General features: G+C 39.7%; 1 long non-coding RNA gene across 2 annotated transcripts in view; it reads right to left on the bottom strand.

Moving 5' to 3' along the window:
* The window catches only part of LOC107982689 (uncharacterized), an 86,758-nt gene that overhangs the window by 62,165 nt on the left and 6,195 nt on the right, over positions 1–18,398 (bottom strand). For both annotated transcript variants that reach the window (XR_001730143.2, XR_010001981.1), the window contains exon 2: positions 1,967–2,031. This is a non-coding gene — a long non-coding RNA (uncharacterized LOC107982689). The remainder of the gene's footprint in view (positions 1–1,966; positions 2,032–18,398) is intronic.

Raw genomic sequence — 18,398 nt, 5'->3', positions numbered from 1 at the left:
TAATGGCACCAAGAGAGTCATTAAGGCAGCTGAGTGGATTGATTACCTTTTGTTCTTCACTTAGGGCCTTGAAGCTCTTTTGTACTCCAAAAGATAGAGTCAGAGGAGGCTCTAGAAGTGAACAGGTGGCTCTAGGAAAGTCGCCTCAGACTGCAAAAAGAGGCTCGGGGACACAAAAGCTGGAAAAAAGCTGTTACATGTTAACCAGTCCATTTGGCCTGGAGTCAAGTAGAATTGTATAGAGAAGGGGAAAGTGGGGACAGCCAGTCCCTTCATTACAATATAACCCATATATATTTGGAACCAATATAAATGGTTTCACTTATCCACTGTGCACCTCCTGTACAAGTGACACCCTCTTCTTTGTACCTTTATTGCTTGTCCCATTGAAAATAATAGGGTTTGCTTCTATACTCCATTACATGTATTCATGCAAAATCTGAGAATGTATCCCTTGCAGTAAGATTTGTTCAAAGGGACTTTCTCAAGAGACTGGGAATGTGTGGCTTGCTCACTGGGTTTCTATGGACCTCATCAGATGAAGCAGGGGGAGAGGAAGCGGGGGAAAGTGGATGGAACTGTCTTAACCTGTTCCCTCCTGTCTTTCCCCATCTTCAGGAATGGCCAGCCATCCCATGTCTTTCTCTATCAGGAGTTGATTGATACCCGGCTCCTGATAGAAGTCTTAGAACTCTGTTTCCATGCGCTTAGGAAGCAGAGCCCCAAGTATTACCACCAGAAGTGCACTTATGTCATGTAATGGCCGCCGTGGGACTCCCGTGGGGCTCTGTTTCCTAAGCACATGGAAATGGAGCCCAGCAGTTGTCTGATGAGGTCCAATGACTGAATGGATATTTGAAACCTGATCTTCTGAGTCATGGTCCAATGCTCAGACTACTACACCACCACACTGGCTCTGTTTTTATTACTCCGTTTCTATTCACCAAGGCATTGATTCATTTATTTCTTTAGTTAGTACCTGGGAGCAGCTCTCTCCCAAGTTCATGACTCATTCATTCTGCACATTGTTCATACTTCTCTTCCTTTCAAATACTGTATTTGTAACAGTTATAAATAGGAAGATGAAAGTGAGAACAATCAAGGGAAAGTTCAATTCTTCTCTTTGGAATGCTTTAAATCAGGGCGTCTTAAACTTTTTCCACTCGTGAACGCTTTCTGCCTGAGAAGTATTTTTGCAACCCCTTTCTGACTGAGAAATTTGTACATAATCCCAGGTATATAGGTATAAAAATAAGTATAAAAATCAAACATTTACTGATAATAAATTAGCATTTGCAAGGCTTGCTAAACAGGCTGATTTTCCTCTTTGTGAAGTACATCTGAAGCATGTTCTGCAGAGTTCACTGTAAACACAGAACGTTGCTACTAACGGATTCATTATCATGTAATGTCTAAAAGAGCCACTAAAGACTTCTCCACATAGGTCCAAATTCAGAGGTGGTGATGGGTTTTTTCTACTTTATCATGGAACCTACTAGCTCCCATCACACCCCAGAAAAGTACTTCCAGCTCAGTGGCTCCGCAGTTGAACTGTCGCAAAAGCCCTGCCGCTGCCAAAAAATTGCCAGCGGCACACAACAGGAGACTCTTTGTCTTTTCATAAGGAAAGATGGGTTGAGCCAGCTTAAAGAGGCTTCCCCCATGTGATGTGGTAGCGGGGAAGCCAGAACGGTGTGGGGTATGGGAAGACAGGTCCTCATGCCCCTTCAGTGGGCACTGCCAGGATGATTGCCATTCGCAGAAATTCTGGATGCACTTATGAAAAGGTCCTAGGTGATGGTCAGAAACCTTTTACTGCTGCCAAATTTTTCATAACCTCAACATTGAGTTAAGAGACCTTATTTGGGGTCAGGACCCACAGCTTTAAAAGCCGTGGTCTAGAGCAATGCTACATAATGTGAAGTATTTGAAAGAGAGGGAAATAACAGCCACTAGAAGTACTCACCAAATTCTGCTCTTTCTGCTTTCAAAACAAGTGGGAAAAAACTTTCATTTTCTTCTTGGAATGTTCTAGAATGATGAAACATGGAGAAGAGCATGACAAAAGGCATTAGAAACAGCCAACAAACAGCAGCTGTGGTTTTCTCCCAAAGCATGTGAATCCTCACTATTCCCAAAGAGTAAGAATAGAAGCAAAAGATATGGTTTTCATAAGAAAGAAAAATAGAACTAAATGGAACCTGTTTCCTTTCTTTTCCAAAATAAAACTGGATTTCCACTTGGTACACTTTGTTGCTTTTGTCAAAAGCTAAATGAACACTTCAGCACTGAGGTTGTTTCCAATCACTATTACTGGGTTTAGAAGGACCATATGGAGAACCAGTTCGAAAACATGTACATGTGAGTAGATCTATAGGTACTGCTCCAGCAGGAAGGTAACAGCGCTTAATGCAGTCATGCCGGCCACATGACCTTGGAGGTGTCTATGGACAATGCCAGCTCTTTGGCTTAGAAATGGAGATGAGCACCAACCCGCAGAGTCAGACACGACTGGACTTAATGTCAGAGAACCAGAGCAAGGGAAGCACAGCAGCGTGGGACACTTAGAAAGTAGCATGGAAGTGGGAAATTGTAATACAAACAAAATGAATGAATGTAAATTCTCTGGTAAATTTCTCTGGTAAAGTGAACTTGAATCTTGTATATCCTCCCACTGTTCTGTAAATTGGAACCATTGGCAGGGACGGTTCCAATTTATCTGCTGTCATTCCATTAAGAGTCATAGAGTTGTAAAAGTCCCTAAGGACCATCCAGTCCAACTCAACTCCTTTCTGCAATCCAGAAATACACAATCTTGACAAATGACCATCCAACTTCTGGTTAGAAAATCCCCAAAGAAATAGACTCCATTGTGCTCTGAGGCAGCATATCCCACTGTCAAACAGCTCTTACCCTCAGGAAGGTTTTGCTAATATTAAGATGGAATCTCTTTTTCTACATTTAATCCACTGCTCCATGTCCTATGACCTATCACATGGGGCTTTTGCCTCATCCTATGACACTTCCAGGATAGAGCCAGGATGGAATCCATCACATGACACAGGGTGACTTTTGGTAGGCCTCTGTCCTGGAAATGTCATAGGCTCGGGCTGTGGCGCAGGCTGGAGAGCAGCTGCAATGAATCACTGCAATGAATCACTCTGACCAGGAGGTCATGAGTTCGAGGCCCGCTTGGAGCCTATGTTTGTCTGTCTTTGTTCTATGTCAAAAGGCATTGAATGTTTGCCTATATGTGTAATGTGAGTCCCCTTCGGGGTGAGAAGGGCAGAATATAAATGCTGTAAATAAATAAATAAATAGCTATTTGTGGTCTCATTACCTAATCCAGGAACAGCACATGTAATGGAGAAGGGGGTGATGCAGGCAATGCGGAGTGCTTAAGGACAGTTTCCCCTGATGCCCAATGAACTTGCCCCTCTGCCTGGTGGATTCCCTCGCTGTCACCTGGCTTAAGGACCTCCATGTGATGTGGTTGCTAGTTCCTTGAACAGCAGAAAACAAGCTTCCTCCATCTTCAACCTGATATCCTTTCAAATACTTAAACGTGGCTATCATATCCCCTCTCTTCTCCAGGCTGAACATATCCAGTTTATTAAGCCATTCCTCAAAGGAATTTTATCATTTTGGTTGTCCTTCTCTGGATATATTCCAACTTGTTGATATCCTTCTTGAATTGTGATGCCCAGAGCCTGATACAGTATTATCAAGTTTTGACCAGAGCAGAATACAGTGATACTGTACTGTTATTTCCCTTGATCATCTTATTGATGAAGCATAAAATCACATTGGTTTTTTAGCCAATCACATCGTTGATTCAGTCTTTAAATTTTCCATTTGTTTTTTTAAATGTCCCAGTTTCTCTTTCCTCTTCTCACTTTTTCCCTTTGTCTCCAGCTTTCTTCAGTTCCTGCAAATTAAATATAAAATGCCAAAGTGGCTTGCACTCCATTAACCTAGCAGAAGGAAGAGTAGAGGACAGAATCCCGCCCTTCCAATAGACTCAGTCAACCTTCTTCTACGTTGTGTGTTCTTCCTCACTAGTGACTTATAGCTAGCTTGACCTGATGTTGCTTGATGATATATATCCCTGTTTTTATCTGTGAAATGCTGGAGGGTATGTTCTTGACCTCATACCAGGCCTTCTCTGTTCCTTCCATAGGTACTCCATTATTTACTGGCAAGTTTTATTCTCATACCCATAGATTCATTTTGTGTATCTATGAAAATTGTTGTAAATGCATAAATATCTACTTGTCTGGGAGTAAACCACATTGAATTCCATAGAACCTAGTTTTGAAAAGATTTATTTTTTACAAAAAAATCCCTACCATTTTTCCAAATAACTTGAAGTAGAATACACTGGTCTTCTTCACCCTGCTTTATCTTGACAACAATACTGTGAAGTAGGTGAAGATACAATAATTTGAATGGCCAAAGATGATATAATGAGTTTCATAGCTCAGTGCAAACTAGATCTCCCAAATTTCAGTCCAATATTTTAATCACTATATAAAATATATAGATCTATAGGACTGCGTTGCTGTTACACTCTTTGGAACAAAATGCTGGCTGTACCTCAGCTGGATCATGCCAGTTCAGCTGTAATTATATAATTTTTCCTTCTGTTTTCCCTGTTTAAAACCATTGAAAAGCAATATGTTCCAGCAGGATTAAAAAGGGTCATGTGAAGAAGGATTTGTAGTTTACAAGTGCAACTTTTGTCAAATACCCCTTTCACCTCCCAAAAGAAAACTTTAAACAATCAGAACAGGACATGGTGGAGGGGAGCTAGTTAAAGCTCTCTCACAAACTGCTAAAATTGTCTGTCATGAGCTCCTATTGTTGACCTGAAAAAGTAATTGTTCCCAGCTATTTCAAAAAGACATCAAATATGCTGAAAGCAACATCTGTGTTTTCTGATTTTATTAAAGTGTTTTGTTTTTGCTACATAGAAATAATAAAAGTGGCCCATCCCTTTCCATCAGCATTCATGAGCTCTGCCTTTTCATACAAAAGCCTCAGAAAGAAAAGTTCCTTTGGAAGAAAAAATACTTTCTTTATAGATATATAAAAAAAACAGATTGTGGGACAGATGATTGCATTGTTTCATCAAAATTTCCATCTGAAAACTCTGCCGCTCGCTGTAGATTTGGCTCAGTCACTGAGACACGGGCCCAGGAAGGCACGTGGAAACATAAAGTAGCAACTCCTCCATGTTATTATCTCCCATGAGCTTTGCAATTGGCAAGCGAAAAAGAAACCAGGGAACAAAAGTACGGGACATAAATTAAGGCCCCTGCTTTTTTTTTAAAAAAAAAGTTCAAACTGAATTTTCTTTATTTTTCTACAGCTGTCAGAGAAGCAGAGGGGAACCACCAATGCATGTTTAATGTGTAAAACTCATAACGTTCAGTAGTACGACCTCCTTTGGAGATATTAGTTCAGGCCAGTGAACTCAGAGCAAGCCAAGTGTGGAAATGTGGAATTGGGCCAGTGACCCCCACCAGTGTCTGTCATATCTGCTGAAAGCAAACTTGTCAAATATAGACAGGGCAGAAGGAGGACAAGAGTATCCTTACACTGAAGAGTGGCGACTAAGCAAAGATGCCTGCAATTTATTCACTTTTGTCTGTTGTTCAGTAATGGTCCCAGTTGTCCCAGGAACAAAAAGTCTGGTTATGGGCAACCTTTTCACCCTGTCCAGTCTGTGGGTCTTCCCCTTTAGGAAACCCCTCTGCCCTCTCCAGTCCTGGCAAGTTGTTCAGTGCTTGTAAACTCTTTCAAAATTCCCTGTGTCATTAACAATAATGATAATAACAACCGTTCCTATGTTCTTTTCTGTTTCACCAGAAGATAAGTTTTGTAACATGGCTAAAACATTTCACATGTGTGTGTATGTGCGTGTGCACCTTAAAGTCACCTGTCAAATGTATTTAATAGGGTTTTCTTAGGCAAGGAGTGCTCAAAGTTGCTTTATTTTTTGCCTTCCTCTGAAATTTAACCTACAGCAACTGGTATTCCATGGCAGTCTACCACTGAAGTACTAATTAGGGCTGATACTGCTAAGCCTTTAAAAGGAGGCATGGCTATGTTTATTAGCAGAAAGTTAGTATGAATATGTGTCACCCTATTTTAGTTGCTGAAATGTATCAACATCTTTTCAAAGTGGTTTCCCACATAATATAAAAATCTAGTCAAACCAGTCATCAAGCTTTATGTTGTATGTGTGTGTGTGTGCTTTCAAGCCACCTGCTGACCACCTCTTGATGAAGTGCTATGAGTAAACTTTGCCAGGAAGTGCTGAGATGCTATAGAGAATTTCCCTGGTCCTCATATCTCTGAAAGAGCATATGGACCTACTCATCACTTTGAACCAGATTGCCCACAAACTTGTAGTAGAAGACATGCAGTGTTTAGCAGATGGTCATATCTCTGGGGGCAAGAGAAGCTGCCTAGATTTCCAGGGTTATCTGAATTGTATAGATAGGGCAGAACTGTAAAGAGAATAAGACATGTAGAGAGGAACACTAAATAATCCAGCAGATATTCAGACAATAGTAGAATATGGGTTCTTTCTAATCCAAGAAAGAGTTGCCTGGACCATGATGGACTTCTAGCTGGTGGTAAAGGATGCATCAGCGCTATCTGGTTGGACCTCAAGGAGGATCAAATGGAGGGTCTCAGCAAGACCATAAATCTGGAGCTTGAGGGAGACAATTCGGTATTAATTATTATTCAAAACATAGACTTTTCCAAAAAAAAAAAAAGTAATGCCAACTATCTGTCCACACTTGACGGGTTTTTGGCTTATATTTCCGTATGATCAGTTACAAAGGGGCTAAATGATTTTACCAAAATCAGGCTGTGCATTAGATTCACATCATACAGTAATCTTGGTGCTTAACCAAAGGAAAAAGGGAAGCTGCTTCAAAAGCCGCACCTGGAACTACAGTCCCCAGGATTCCATAGCATTAAACCAAGGCAGTTAAAGTGGATTCCTCCTACAGCATAGATGCACTCCAAGGTTTTCCTTTCCATTGCTAGAAGCTTTGGTGCTCTTTTGTTTTTTAAAAAAGAAATTCTAAGCGGGCAGCAACCGTAATGCACATCTTTTTAGCCAAATGACAAATAGTACACTTCTGGCTGCTGTGTGTTACATTTGGCAGCAAATACTTATTTTGGTTTCAGGGCTTTGAAAATTGAGGTGCACGTTAGATTTTTTGGTGCATGAGATTCTAGGTTCGAATCCCACCCGGGGAGAGCGCGGTTCGAATCCCACCCGGGGGGAGCGCAGGTGAGCTCCCTCTATCAGCTCCAGCTCCATGCGGGGACATGAGAGAAGCCTCCCACAAGGATGGTAAAACATCAAAACATCCGGGCGTCCCCTGGGCAATGTCCTTGCAGACGGCCAATTCTCTCACTCCAGAAGTGACTCAGGTTGCTCCTGACACGAAAAAAAGGTCAACAGTCTAACCACTATCTCAAACCAGCACAAGATAGTCAAAATCCAACAAATCTCTGTCCTTCCTAAACATGAAATAACAGTTTTTGCCCTTTCATGACACCCTTGGTCTGCTGCCTACCTAATGACAGAGTCACCCTAATGTCTATGATCTGTGAAATTAAGTTGGCATCTAAGTTGCCTTTCAAGCTTCCTGATTTGAAGACTGCAAGGATCACACTACAAGCCTGTAGTTCTCAACTCAATGAAAGTTCCAATGAAATAAATGACTTGCTTTTAGTGTCAAAGAAGCAGATCGTAGGTGTAGTCTGCTCATGCAGTTTATGCAACCTCTTCAGTAAGGGATGATGTTGCTGTGGTACATGGAACTGAGTTTTTGGCTGGCATCCTGTTAGTGTCATGTGCAGTTTGTATGTGTCTAGGTATTGCTGGTGCAGAGATTGGTTTTCCCTTCCTATCTCTGCAACAATCCAAACCCCTCATGGAACCTACCACAGAATCACTGACCCATGGCCATCCCGTGACTGGTAGAGAGCAAAGGGTTGGTACTAGAGAAGTATTTTGTTGTGTTCTCATAGCAAAACACTACGTGATTATTTTCCCCATTGACACTTTCAGAGGATCCTGGTGAGTCTTGTACCACACACAGTGGCTCAACAGAAGCCTAAGGTTGGTGAATGGCAAACTGTAGCACAGTTCCACTACATTATGCTGAATGACTAAGATAGAATCATAGAATCATAAAGTTGGAAGAGACCTCATGGGTCATCCAGTCCAACCCCCTGCCAAGAAGCAGGAAAATCACATTCAAATCACTCCCAACAGATGGCCATCTGGCCTCTGTTTAAAAGCCTCCAAAGAAGGAACTTCTACCACACTGCGAGGCAGAGAGTTCCACTGCTGAATAGCTCTCACAGTTAGGAAGTTCTTCGTAATGTTCAGGTGGAATCTCCTTTCTTGCAGTTAGAAGCCATTGTTCCGCACCCTAGTTTCCAGGGCAGCAGAAAAAAAGTTTGCTCCCTCCTCCCTATGACTACACCTCACATATTTATACATGGCCATCATGTATGGCCATCATGTATTAAGTAATAGATGTAACTCTGTTATTTAATTTATAGCATTATCATTCTATTATTGTGACCTCTGGAGGAGCAACAAATGAAAGTCATGTCTACAATTTAAGTTAGCTTGAAATCTAATCCCATCCCATTCACAACTAAGAGAGAATGAAGCACAACAAAAGAACCTTGCTGCATCTTTATAATGTAGCTAGGGAATTGTAATAAAGAATAAAACATTTAGCACCCTCATAAATTACAACCTCTTCACGATACACATACTAGAGTTCTTTGGACTGGTATGTGTATATATGTGCCTTCAAGTTGCAAGTCATTATATAGAAATCCCATGAATTTGATAGTTTTCTTTGGCAAGGAATACTCAAGAGAGGATTTTCCCCCAGTTCCTTTCTCTGAAATATGGGCTAATGTACCTGATATTCATTGGTAGTCTCCCATCCAAGTACTAACTAGGACTGATTGTATTTAGTTTCCAAGATCAGATTGGATCTGATGCCTTAAAGTTTTGAATATTTGAACTGGATTGAAATATGAAGATGTGTCCAAAAATATAACATATCTTGAAGAACACATACATCTGAGAGTCTGCAAACCTTTATTTCTCATTATATCTCAAGACAATATTCAGGTAACATCACTTTATGATCGCATCTTCACAATTTTTTCCTCTTCCCTTTTTTTTAACATTTTGCCCAATGAAGAGATTGAATAAATTCAAGAGCTTGCACGCATTTTGCACAACTTAATCAGCTTGTATTGATTTTGAAACTTTAAATGATTACAGCATTTTAACATTTATTTCATTTTCAACAGACTACACTGGTTTACTTAAAAATGGCTATTTTCCATAGGACAATCCCACTCACATTGGCATTCTTGTAATGTAATATGAGAAAACTAAATAGTTATTATTTACAAAAGCAGGTCTTTGCTTTTTTGCTCAGAGGAATGCACAGTGTCTGCAGAATGAACTCTAGAACAAAACTATCCAAAATAGTAGCAGATGTATTTACAACAGCATGAGCTTATGTGATCAAAAAATACATCAGATACTTGATTATGAAATAACTGTTGTTGGGTCTCACGTTTTTTTCAAAAATGATTTTCAATATTATTTTGACAAGAAGGGATTTTGTTTACAATTATGGACTGCAGCAAAACTTGTGATCAAACATCATATACGTTTAGATCTGAAGAAAAGATCTATAAGTACACATTTTAAAACATCAGAAGTAGCAACCTTGGGTCTGAAAAAAGCAATTAGGAATTTTATCAATAGACCTCAGTGTGTCTTCTGGATGATATTTTAAAGTAATGATGTCAGGATTGATGGTAGATGAGAACCTGTATTAGCAGAGTAAACATTAAGTTATTATGTTCCTTCAAAATGTACAAAAGTTACTTTAGCAAGGGGCCATATGGCTTGGGAAAAGTACAAAAGTTACTTTAGCAAGGGGGCATATGGCTTAGAAATGCAATGATATAAAGGGTTATGTTACAGAAGGATGAAAGCAGGCGATTGGGATGGCTACATCGGACACTTGACCACTGACAATCACAGAACATCCATGCAAAAGCAAAACAAAAAATAATCCAAATGAAATGACATGAACTCATCTGGGACTGCTGTCAGAGCGGGGACTTTTAACAATGGGAGCACCTGCCAGAGTGACGTCCCGTTCCTCAATAAAGTTACCAACAGCCCCTCACTGTTCTGTCATGTGTCTGGCACAAGGCCCCTATTGTTATGATCCACTCTCACTCCAATAATTTCTCCTCTAAATGACATCACAACACCACAGGTCAATTCAAGGGGACTGAAAAAGAAAGATTTTTGCATCTGTGTATGTGTGTGGGTTTTTTGTTTTGTTTTCTGGTAGGCACCAAAGGGGCGAAGAAGAAAAAGAAAACAAGAATGAGTGAGAGAAGAGAAGGAGGGAGGGAGGGGGAACCCTTTGGTAGCTGACAAATGGGAATCACAAAATGTCTCTATTGTTTGTGTTTGAACAAACAAGCATACTACATGAGAGGTTGTATTGTCCACCAGGCAATCTGCCACCCGTGCTCCTCTTTGCTCATATGCTGCAAAGCAGGTGGGGGGGGGGGGGCAGGGAACACACCACAAAGATGATAGTTAGGAAACATCAGTGGGAGTTTAATGATCAGCTACTGACTAATGGTTGGCAAAGGAGCATATGGTACCATGTATCCCCTTCGCATGTTGATTCAAAAGCATTCCCTTCCCCATAAAGATAAGTTTGTTTAAAGATTGTTGTTTTCAGGAACCCCTTCACAAACATATGTGGGAAGGAGAGGGGTAATTTAACCTGAAAAAAAGCAATTCCACCTTAAATTATATTTGCAACTCTACTATATCATGCTAAAGTTAATGTGTACCAATTATAGAGTTCCTTTTTAACTTGAAAATGAACTGATATTTTGTGTTTTGGGGGTGCCACTGTGTTATTTAACAAGCATTGTGGAATGTGTTTCCTCAAGTATTTCTTTATGAATTGAAAGAGGGGATGTGAATAATTTTGTTCACTCATTCATTGGAGGAAATGCCTCTTCAATTTGCCACAACCATCACATATTTTAAGGCATTCCCTTTTAGCAGCTTGATTAATATCAACAGCTGTGTATTTGAGATAAAGCTTTTGCTGGCATTGCTTCAGCTGAGTATAACTGGATTATTTGTCATTTCCTTTCCAAAACAGCCAGATTCACTGTGGAGTGGGGGTAAAGGGAATAGATAACAGAAGAGAAGTATAGTTACTGTGTCTGGCAAGAATTAGATGTTCAGTTGTATGATCAGACTTATTAATGGGCACAAAACAGTCCTGAATATGCCTTTTCATACAGTGATGTAAAGTCAATGAAGTTCAATACTATAATCTGAGACTCTAAATTGATACTGTGTAGTCGGATTTACAAAACACACTCTCGCTCATCCTTATTGGAAGGAAAAGACAAAGACTCTTCTGAACAATTCTTGCCAAAGACAACCCTGTGCCTTAGGGGCACAATAAGTCAGGGCTCGAAGATACAACAACAAACAACAGTGAAAATCTGTAGCCACCTATGGTTGAGACTGAAACTTGGAGCGGATTCATTATCCTGCTAATATAAGAGTCACCAGGCACCACTGCTTCAATGGGATAATGATGTCATATTTCTTATGTAGCCTTCAGAGGACTTTCTGGAGAGCTTGGCAAAAGGTAAATCAGGACCATGGAGAGCTCACAGTGGGGCTACATGGAAAAAGTATGGAGCAAGAAGTATGGAGTTTTGCACTCGAGCCATGTCTCAAATCAGCAGACAGTTTACAACACAGGTTATCAATGAGGTACCTCCAAATGCCTGGAACTACAGCCCCCATAAGCCCCATAATTAGAAATTGGAAGACCTGAGGACTAAAACTTCCGGAAGGCAGCAGGTTGCCTATCCCTATTATAAATTGTCCTGTCAAAAAAAGCTACTTGAAACCTTCAGTTTCCTTAGAATAGTAGTTCCCAATCTTTGGGACTCCAGGTATTTTGGACTTCAGCTCCCACAGTTCCTAACAGCTGGTAAGATGGCTAGGATTCCTGGGAGTTGAAGTCCAAAACACCTGGAGGCCCAAAGGTTGGGGACCACTGCCTTAAAATAACATGCTTGGAAATTAAAAGGAATTTGAGTTCTCATAGATGTGTGTTTAGTCCAGACCAAAAGGCCCTCTGCAATGTCTGAACCATTAATATATTATTTCCATATATAGTTGGTCAGGACTGAAATATCAGCCCTACATCCAGACTAGATATGAAGCTAGGATGAGCCCTGAAACTGAGCAGGATGGAAACAAGACAACAAACAATGACTTTGGCAAAGCCCAGCACTGCTTTCAGTCCAACCTACTCACAGCACTGGTCAAGCTAGAAAAAGTTTAATTCAAACATCAGTATTTAATAGAACTTCACACTTATATGGATGAAGACAAAGTGTGCATGAGCAATATCTAATGCATACATGGTAATCTTTAACTGAGGTCTATGACCAGTATAGAATGTTTTTAGGACTTCTTGTTGATGAGAATGTTTTTCAAGGTCTGGCACTGTATGTAGCCATAACATCAGGTTGATATTGCTGTTACAGCATTTCTAGAATAACACAAATGGTAAAGCTCAGCAAAACACTACAGGTGAGATGTCAACTGTTGCCAAAATGGAGTTAATCAGGTCCATTACAACTAAACAGCTGAATTTGTAATTCTTATTTTATGCCCAAAGTATAACTTGCTTTTTCACATGTGGATACATAACAGGTGGAAAACTGTGGTAAATGCCACCAGGCATAATTCCATATCCATATTCATTCATGAGGTGGTGTGTCCTGACTCTATGCGAATGTGCTGATGACCACTTGTACTTCCAAACTACAACTTTGAAATAGGAAGGAGCCACAACCTTTCTGTGCATCAATAAGGATTTCTTGCATGGTAAAATGGATGCTACTTCTCTGTCATGAGAGGAAGTAATGCTTCACACATGAAGAATTTTTTTAAAAGAGTCAATGCAGAAGCATGAAATACTTGGAAAATCCCTCCTCCAAATTGTTCCAATTGGTGTCATCAAGGAGAGGGGGTTGAATGCCTTGCTGTAGGCATATATAGCAGCATAACAAGATGTTTCTCCTTTCTCAACACATGAACCAAAACAAAAAAATAAGAACGTTTTCAACTTTGTGAGAAAGAAAATGAACTGGAACGCAGGAGACTGAGAGAAAGCAAGCACCTGCTTGTCATCTATGGGAAATTTCTTAAAATTATCTTCTGTTCTCAGGGTAATTTCATTTGACTAACTCTAATGAAGCAGGATAGCATCAAGGAAAGATAGATGGAATTCAAATACAGTAAAAAGTTCCCCAGTGAGTATGCCTTCTTTTCCACTGTGGACATTCTTTCACAGATAATATGTATTGATGCAATGGGGTTATACTAAGGGCATATTTGCATTACTGGAAATCCCTCTGCTGTTTTGTGTCATTTGGGGCACATAACGCATATAGCACATACCACTAGTGTTTCCTCTCCTGTGCTCTTCAGTGCATATTTTCTTCTTCCTGTGTGCTGGGTTTCTCCTGGGATGAGACTGACCCAAGAAAGCTGTGTAAAATTAGCTGCATAAAATAAGTACAATGGGGTGGGAGGAGGGGGGTATGGAGTCATGAACAACAAAAAGAGAGAGAAAGCTTCAAGGGCTAAATGTGAAGTTCAGTCATGGGATTTCAGTCGCACACATGTTAGATGCGACAAAATATGAATTAATCCTTTACAGACCTATTTGATTTTGAGCAAGATTATATTAGGCAAAAATTATTCTTGGAATGAAGCTGAATCAGAAGCTATTTAAATCTCATAGAAGCTGTTTCATGCAGTTGGCAGACTTCTCCATAAAGAACCTGGTGCTAGAGTGACTCTACCACCAGGACGGCCATTGGATGCTTAACAGCATGGAACCTAGAACTCTTTTTAAAGTTGGGGTGGAGGCTCAGCTTTTGCAGACACTTCATTATTAAATTGACTATTTACAGATACTTTCTTACAAAACAATGAAAACACAATACAATGTGTGAAAACAATCACCATCATCCAATTGAAGGTGATAATAATCTGAGTATTATAAAAATAACAAAAAAAATATGATTGTGTTGGTCAATTCTGATTCATAATTCCGGGGGGGGGGGGGGGGGTTCAACCACAAAGAAGTCATTTCGCTTGATCATTTTAGTAGTGCTCAACTCCACCCCAGTCTAATCTCCTCCACTTCCTGTCTGAGATGACTTTTTGTCCATGTAAGCCTCTGTTCTTCTGAAATATGTAATATTTGTAAATATGTAAACATGATATAACATCACACATGTAGTGGAGGCTAGTAAGTTGCCACTGCCACAGCATCCACTCAAGAATGTTAAACCTATTGTTGCCTAGGAGTGTCATGGGTAATTTAAATCAGAGCTATCAGCATGAGTAAAGAGTTCATGCAGGTCAAATACAGGAAAGTCAAATCCTATTTCCTGAATCAAATGAGCAACCCTCAAGGTATCTTCAAAATACATAAAGTAGAAGACATCAGTGAGCCCAGGCAAGCGGACCAGCTCTACCATTAGGTAGAATGAGGTGGTTGCCTCAGTAATTCAGATTTGGAGTGCTATAATGAAAGGGCACTAAAATGCCACAAATTTACTTTTTTACTGTTGTATTTTTTTATAAAGTGGATTTTATCTAGTTGTGACTATGAATTTAGGCCTTAGATTACATCTCCCAGATTCTTCTAGCGAATATGACCAGTATAGTAAACAAAAAATTCCCAAGTTTAAGGTTAAATCAACCAAGCTCTATGGCTTTCCAAAGATGATATTGAAATGAGTGTGAATTGAGTCTAACTTCTACCATTCCAGAGACTGAATTCGGTAATTTCATGTAGAGATGACTTTTAGTATCATGTATGGCAGTGCTTGCTCAGTTCATGGGGGCTGATCATTTCACATCACCTTTGCCATTTGTAAAGCTTCTCCTTTCACAGAGCCCTTCTGGGTCATGGAAGGCCTTTTCTTCATCCTTTTATTTTTAATGGCATGTCAAGTGGTGGTCTGTTGACCTGAACTTTGCTATCTCTCCTACTGATCTGATTAACATATGGACACACTCTGCTTCACTCAAAACAGGAAATCAATTTGAAAGGCAAGACAAATATTATTTGCTCCCTTTCCATCTGCTGTGATAGGCGAACCCGCCTGCTTTCAGCAGTGATAGTAGCTTATTGATGGAGAATATTTATAGCCCAGGCACCTCTATCAACTGAGCGATCAAAGGGCCATAGGAAGCCAAGTTTCACCCTACAGGGCTGTTTAAACATATTGCTGCCTCTGCAAAGCTTGGGCTTTCTCATTCAAGGTGACAGCAATACTATTTCATGTCATGCCTACAGATAGTGTTTCCTGTTTATCATCTATTTAGGGGCTGATTGCAGCTAAATTAAGTGTAACTCTCCCCAGTTCCCTCCTCCCTGAGCCATGACCCCAGTCTACTTCCAAGCTACTGCTTTGACCTTGTAAGTCCGCAGGCAGCTTTTATCAATAACAGCAGCCAGATCATGGCTGCATGATGGAGAACATATCATTCTCAGTGCCTCAGTTTTTCGCTGGTCCTTGTACTTTTCCCAAAGAAAAGGTTACTGGGATTCAAACCCTGTGCTCTGAGAGATAGAAGCTTGCATGGGAAGCCAGGGTGAGATCCCTGGTTAGTAGACTTTATCAAGATTACTCCACTTCTGGTTACTTATTAGGATCTATTAAGATTAAGTAACATACCATATGTAAATTATATTGCCTTGAATAGCATTTACACTTACATCTTTTGATAGATTTTCTATATTGCTATGAATCTTTCCCACTTTCACCCATTAGTCTGCAAGAAAAGGAAGAAATATCTTTTATTTTCTTCCATGATTAAAGCATGACATAACGCTTGCATAGGTAGAAATCTAATTTATTTCTTTATTGCTACTATATTTTGTCTTTTGTCCAGTAAGCTCAAAGCACTATACAAATATCTTTTCCTCCACCCATTATCTTTATATAAAAAGGAAGGTCAGCCAGAGAGAGAAAGAGAAAATCAGTCACTCTGTGAAATTCATGGCTGAGTGGACCTGAATCTAGCAGGGCCATGCCCATAGCTCAAACTGGTACACCACACTCGCTTTATGTAGTAATAGAAATATGTGTAGTGTTTGCTCAGTAGAGGCAATCATCCTTCCCCCAAGACTGATCATTGGACCAATAATAAAATCATCTTCACACAGGGCATTTGGTCATAAGAGGGAGATCAGAGAAGCCACACCACCAGAAATTGGGAAAGTTACTTTCTGTGGTGGAGGCTCCTTTTTTGGAGGGTTTTAAACAGATGCTAGATTGCCATATGTCGAGAGTGCTATGAATTGGATTTTTCTGCTTCTTGGCAGGGAGTTGGACTGGATGGCCCACAAGGTCTCTTCTAATTCTATGATTCTATTACTCCAATCGTCAGATTCCCAGAACCTCTGTCCATCACAGTCCAATAAGGTTACTTTGCTAAATCTTGAACACTATTATTTCAAGAGGTGTCAAGGTAATTTATTCAAGACATAAAGTCTCATCTATTTTGTTTAATGATCATCACAGCTATTCTTGTATGTTTCCTCATCTATCTTGTGCATTGATAATAAAATTAAAAAAATAGAAATTCACTGGAAAATTGTTTCTTGCCCATGAGAATGGGAAGTGAGAAAGTTCAACTTTTCCTTATCTTAAAGCCTCTGCAATGGATAATGTTTCGTTTCATTAATATCCCAGGGACCACTTTGACCAGAGATCACTCTCCAACATTAGTACTAAAAGGATTACAAATCAGTTTTTGGTTAACTTTAGATTTGGTTTGGTTATTTGGGGTGCTGATTCAGAAAATTGCATTGGATAGACCACATCAGCTCTAGTTTATGATACAGAAGTATAAGAGGGTTTCTCTTGTTGCAACAGTATAGTAGCGGTGAGGCCGCAGGCCATGTTTTAGTTCTTGGGGACTACTAGTGGTCTACAGACCATAGACTGGGAACCACTGCCCTAAAGGTACAAGATCAGATAGAGTTAAGCAACCTATCATGAGATTTTATACCATCTATATATATAAAAAGGTAATGAAATTTCAGCCTAGGACAAAACAACAAAACTACACATCCCAGAAACACTAAACTAGGCAGCACAACCCCTCATCCATGCCTTTAGGTTCATACAACAAAAAGAAAAGAAAAATAAAGTCCTAATTAGAGGGAGAGGAAAAAATGTTTTTTATCCAATTGCTGCCAGTTAGAAGGCTAAGCTCTGCCCACTTTGTCTCCGAGCAACCTACTCAGCCCAGGAGACAGGCACAGTTAGGCCTCACTTAGGCCTCTTCTACACTGCCTATAAGATACAGATTATCTGATTTTAACTGGATTATATGGCAGTTTAGACTCAAGGCCCTTCCACACAGCTATATTACCCATTTATAATCTTATATTATCTGCTTTGAACTGGATTATCTTGACTCCACACTGCCAGATAATTCACTTCAGTGTGCATTTTATACAGCTGTGTAGAAGGGGCCTCATATAATCCAGTTCTAAGCAGATAATATAGGATTATAAATATACAATAGAGTCTCACTTATCCAACATAAACACTCCGGCAGAACGTTGGATAAGTGAATATGTTGGATAATAAGAAGGGATTCAGAAAAAGCCTATTAAACATCAAATTAGGTAATGATTATACAAATTAAACATCAAACATCATGTTATACAACAAATTTGACAGAAAAAGTAGTTCAATTGTCAGTAATACTATGTTGTAATTACTGCATTTACAAATTTAGCACCAAAATATCACAATGAATTTAAAACATTGACTACAAAAATATTGACTACTAAAAGGCAGACTGCGTTGGATAATCCAGAACACTGGATAAGCGAATGTTGGATAAGTGAGATTCTACTGTAATATGAAATAATTACTGTGGTAATCCAGTCCAACCCAATTCTGCCATGGAGGACACAATCCAAGCACGCCCAACAGATGGCCACCCAGCCTCTCAATAATAATAATAATAATAATAATAATAATAATAATAATAATAATAATAATGAGGAGGAGGAGGAGGAGGAGGAGGAGAAGGAGAAGGAGAAGAAGAAGAAGAAGAAGAAGAAGAAGAAGAAGAAGAAGAAGAAGAAGAAGAAGATCATCATACAGTCATAAGGTTATGAGACACCCCTAAGGATCATCCAGTT

This window comes from Anolis carolinensis, chromosome 1 (genome assembly GCF_035594765.1).
Source record: "Anolis carolinensis isolate JA03-04 chromosome 1, rAnoCar3.1.pri, whole genome shotgun sequence".
Classification (NCBI taxonomy): Eukaryota; Metazoa; Chordata; class Lepidosauria; order Squamata; family Dactyloidae; genus Anolis; species Anolis carolinensis.
Note: the sequence above shows the minus strand (reverse complement) of the source record. Positions and strands in the feature narration are given on the sequence as shown.